The following is a 6,000-nucleotide window of genomic DNA, read 5'->3' on the forward strand; positions in this document are numbered from 1 at the left end:
GAGAGAAGAAGGGGAAATTTCACCTCCTGCTGGAGATGGTCTAACAACACGTATGAATAGCGTTTGTACGTATGAATAGTACCATACGTATTAATAGTAATAGTACTTATGACTAGTACCATACTCATAAATAGTAATACTACTTATGAATAGTACCATCCATATGAATAGTGTTGTACATATGAATAGTGTTGTACATATGAATAGTGTTGTACATATGAATAGTAGCAGTGCTTATGAATAGTGTCATACAAATAAATAGTAACTGTATTTATGAATAGTATCGTTCATGTGAATAGTACCGTATGTGTCACGCCCCGCTTCCCAAAATACACGGGAACCGGAACGTGAACAAGCCCGCGACGTATTGGATTGAGAAGAAATATACTCTACTTTTTTTTTCTCTTTTCTTTTCTTCTCAATCCAATACGCTAAGCGTCTGGAAATAAAAACAATGCGAAGTCACAGGTCCCCGATCACAATCAGCAAGAATATAATAGACAAACTCAGAATAAAGAAATATCATATCACAAATGGGGTAACATCCGAGACATAAAATACGGGTCAAACATACCCTTATACAAATCTGAACAAATGAATACTGAAGAGATACAAAATACTGTTCAAACTAAAATGGGAAGTACTACAAGAGTAAGCGGAACCATCAACTAATAAATGGAAGGAATAGGCTTCGACTCCTTCTGCTCCATCTATAGGGTACTCCTGCTAAGAATCCCCTAGCTCCTACTGAACCTGTTCTCCCTCTAAGTCTGACGTACACCAGAGAAAACAGGTGTACGTCAGGTGCATGACGCACGGCAAGACCCAACCCCACAAGGAAAATAGAACAACGAAAACCAAAACGGAAACGATACGATAACAGAAATAAAAATAGAACATGTGACGATAGTAATAACAATAGAGGCGTGCAACTGGAATACTAATAATCATACGAATCCAAAAATCAACCAAGTAACAAGATCATGTAGGTAGCGATCAGAAACCATCCAAGCAACAAGATCATACAATAGATAGAATTACTCAGACTCACCCCAGTGCTACACAGGAATTTCACTGGTGCGAGCCTGGAAATAATCAACAATCACAATATCACATCACCTCAGACCCACCCCAACGCTACACAGGAATTTTGTTGGTGCGAGCCTGGAAATAATCAACAATCACATATCACGACACCTCAGACCCACCCCAAAGCTACACAGGAATTTCTTTGGTGCGAGCCTGGAAAATAATCAATATCACATATCACGACACCTCGGACCCACCCCGGTGACTACACAAACTTCACCAGCGCGAGCCCGGAATATACATCAACAATCACAACCGCTCACATGGACCAAGACTTCTCATCCCAATTCTCATAATTCCAGGTCAACTACACACGATATTCTAGATCCTAACTGTGTCATACAGGTCACTATAGACAAAAACTCCTAATGATTCTCAATCACAATATGGAACAATCAATGCAGCTAATCATGTGCAATAATATCATAGCATATCAGATAATCAAAATAAGAATTATAAATCATAAACAGCATCTACATAACAGAAAATAATCTTTTTCTAAATTAATTCATTTTAAATTATTTTGCTTAACAATTAATCTAAACTAATTCATTTTCCAAAATAAATTCTTTTAAATTATTATAATTATCTAAAATGATTCTTTTGCCGAACTAAATTCTTTTAATTCATATAATTATTCTGAAAATGCTATTTATCACATATCCATTATGTAAATCAATATTTTTCACTAAACAACCCACGCAGATAAATACGTCACAATTAAACTATGCAAATAATTCATAAAAAAATGTAAATAATCAAACTACGAAACAAGAGAGCGGGATCTTGCCTACGAGACCGTGGGGTCTGACGAGGAGACGGTCGCGCCGATGCGGACGCGGTACGACGGATCTCAAGCGACGTCTGTGGTGGGTCTGGACTGCGTCGGCATATCGTCGAACAGGTGGCGTGCGACGAAGGAGAGGCGTTGGTGGTTGCGGTTGGTGGTCGTTGGTAGCAAACTTGGGCGTCGGGGCTCGCGGTTGAGCGACGAGGGGAGGAGACTCAAGAGAGGCAACAGCATGGGCGTTTGAGCGGTGGTCGAAGGTAGCGGCAAGAGGGTGGTGGCGCTGGTTGAAGGCGGCGGCAACTGGAGGTGGTGGCTGACGGAGGTGGAGGTAAAGGCGGGGTCAGAGGTGATGGAAGAGGAGGCTGGGGGCGGATCTGGGTCGTTCGGGGTAGTGCGAGCGTGGTGAGGGCAGTCGGGTTCAGTGCTTGAGGAAGAAGAAGAAAGAAAGAAAAGATGGGTAGTGCGAGCGTGGTGAGGGCAGTCGGGTTCAGTGCTTGAGGAAGAAGAAGAAAGAAAGAAAAGATGGGGTTTTTTCTTTTGAGTGAACTGTTGAAGATGGGGTGTACGGTGAAAAGAAAAAGAAAAGTTTATTTTATGGAAGGGGAGAGAGAGAATGATGTGAGAGAATATGGGGTAAAAAAGGAAGGTGTATTATGGGGAATGATTTGAATTGATTGGGGAAAAATTGGTAGGAATTCAAATTCAAATGAGAAAAATAAGAGAGGGAAAATTCAAAAATTCCACATAATATTTTGAATTATATTAATAATTAATAATCAACCAAAAAACTTTTTATTAATATTTATATACTACTGTACTATACTCAAGTTTACATCAATAATAATAAGGTTATTAATAATATTAATCACCAAATGATTATATATAAAATCACTAAACCGTAAATTAATATTTAGCAGAATTAAAATACAAGACTATATATTTTATTATTTATTTATTTTGAAAACTCAGAAAATTCCAGAAATCGGATTCTGAGGGTGGAGATCCCACCTTGAGTTTCCTTTCCAACTGGAGATAGAATATAAAATTCTTCCTCTTCAGTACCGGGAGATAGAATATAAAATTCTTCCTCTTCCATTTTCCAGTCTGTCTTTACCATAAAAAAGACATAATTCCTGTCACGCCCCGCTTCCCAAAATACCGGGGAATCGGGACGTGAACAAGCCCGCAACGTATTAGACTGAGGAGAGATAAGTGCTAGACCTCTTCTTCTCAATCTAATACGCTAAGCGTCTGGAAATAAGTACAATGCGAAGTCACAGGTCCCCGATCACACATAGCAAGAATATAATAGACAAACTCAGAATAAAGAAATATCATATCACAAATGGGGTAACATCCGAGACATAAAATACGGGTCAAACATACCCTTATACAAATCTGAACAAATGAATACTGAAGAGATACAAAATACATCAATCAGGCGAAAAGATAGAAAGAACTACAAAAGTAAGCTAAGACCATCGAACAACTGGAGGGACCAAAACTAAGCTTCAGCTTCTTCTTCTGCTCCATCCGCTAGGCACTCCTGCTGAGAATCCTCTAGCTCCTAATGATCTCCCAGCTGAACCTGTTCTTCCTCTAAGTCTGACGTACACCAGAGAAAACAGGTGTACGTCAGGTGCATGACGCACGGCAAGACCCAACCCCACAAGGAAAATAGAACAACAAAAACCAAAACGGAAACGATACGATAACAGAAATAAAAATAGAACATGTGATGATAGTAATAACAATAGAGGCGTGCAACTGGAATACTAATAATCATACGAATCCAAAAATCAACCAAGTAACAAGATCATGTAGGTAGCGATCAGAAACCATCCAAGCAACAAGATCATACAATAGATAGAATTAATATTTAAAAATCTACAACAAGAGACGTAGTACGTCGAGCGAAATAATCCAAACAAGGAAACCCTCATGTATATACCATATGTCTCAAATTGTAAATAATTAAATATTAATCCCGATCTATGTATGAAAGAACACAACTAGCCATCCTACACAGGTCACTGGTCTACCTCTCACATATAGTCAAAACTCATATTCATGAATAACCGGTTGTTCACAAATCATCCACATGTAACGGTTCACTGCCCCCTCAGACTCACCCCAGTGCTACACAGGAATTTCACTGGTGCGAGCCTGGAAATAATCAACAAGCATAATATCACATCACCTCAGACCCACCCCAACGCTACACAGGAATTTCGTTGGTGCGAGCCTAGAAATAATCAACAATCACAATATCACATCACCTCAGACCCACCCCAACGCTACACAGGAATTTTGTTGGTGCGAGCCTGGAAATAATCAACAATCACATATCACGACACCTCAGACCCACCCCAACGCTACACATGAATTTCGTTGTTGCGAGCCTGGAAAATAATCACAATCACATATCACGACACCTCGGACCCACCCCGGTGACTACACAAACTTCATCAGCGCGAGCCCGGAATATACATCAACAATCACAACCGCTCACATGGACCAAGACTTCTCAGCCCAATTCTCATAATTCCAGGTCAACTACACACGATATTCTAGATCCTAACTGTGTCATACAGGTCACTATAGACAAAAACTCCTAATGATTCTCAATCACAATATGGAACAATCAATGCAGCTAATCATGTGCAATAATATCATAACATATCAGATAATCAAAATAAGAATTATAAATCATAAACAACATCTACATAATCAGAAAATAATCTTTTTCTAAATTAATTCATTTTAAATTATTTCACTTAACAATTAATCTAAACTAATTCATTTCCAAAATAAATTCTTTTAAATTATTATAATTATCTAAAAATGATTCTTTTGCCAAACTAAATTCTTTTAATTCATTATAATTATTCTGAAAATGCTATTTATCACATATCCATTATGTAAATCAATATTTTTCACTAAACAACCCACGCAGATAAATACGTCACAATTAAACTATGCAAATAATTCATAAAAAAAATATAAATAATCAAACTACGAAACAGGAGAGCGGGATCTTGCCTGCGAGACCGTGGGGTCTGACGAGGAGACGGTCGCGCCGATGCGGACGCGGTACGACGGATCTCAAGCGACGTCTGTGGTGGGTCTGGACTGCGTCGACATATCGTCGAACAGGTGGCGTGCGACGAAGGAGAGGCGTTGGTGGTTGCGGTTAGTGGTCGTTGGCAGCAAACTTGGGCGTCGGGGCTCGCGGTTGAGCGACGAGGGGAGGAGACTCAAGAGAGGCAGCGGCGTGGGTGTTTGGACGGTGGTCGAAGGCTAGGGACGTGGGGGGTGTACGGTGAAAAGAAAAAGAAAAGTTTATTTTATGGAAGGGGAGAGAGAGAATGATGTGAGAGAATATGGGGTAAAAAAGGAAGGTGTATTATGGGGAATGATTTGAATTGATTGGGGAAAAATTGGTAGGAATTCAAATTCAAATGAGAAAAATAAGAGAGGGAAAATTCAAAAATTCCACATAATATTTTGAATTATATTAATAATAAATAATCAACCAAAAATCTTTTTATTAATATTTATATACTACTGTACTATACTCAAGTTTACATCAATAATAATAAGGTTATTAATAATATTAATCACCAAATGATTATATATAAAATCACTAAACCGTAAATTAATATTTAGCAGAATTAAAATACAAGACTATATATTTTATTATTTATTTATTTTGAAAACTCAGAAAATTCCAGAAATTAGGAAAAGAATTAATAAAATATAATATAATATTTTAAATACTAGAAAATTTTATTTAAATACGTATCAAAATTCACGGTTGTTACAGTATGTATGAATAGTGCTCGTATAAATAGTAACAGTCTTTCCAGCAGTAGACATGTACGTATAGTTCTAGCTAGCAATATCATGTCTTTAGGAATTTGGTCTTATATTCTATTCATCAATTTTCATCAATATCATGTCTTTTCTTTATTTTTTGGATCTCATCTAAAATTCATCAATTTTCATCAATATCATAATTTTTTTATCAATATTAAAGTTTACTGGGGATGGGTTTGGAAAGAGATGAACTTGCCTTTATTGATCTGAAATTAGAATCTCTATCTGTTCTTGTTCTTCGA

This window comes from Asparagus officinalis, chromosome 4, assembly GCF_001876935.1.
Source record: "Asparagus officinalis chromosome 4, Aspof.V1, whole genome shotgun sequence".
NCBI lineage: Eukaryota > Viridiplantae > Streptophyta > Magnoliopsida > Asparagales > Asparagaceae > Asparagus > Asparagus officinalis.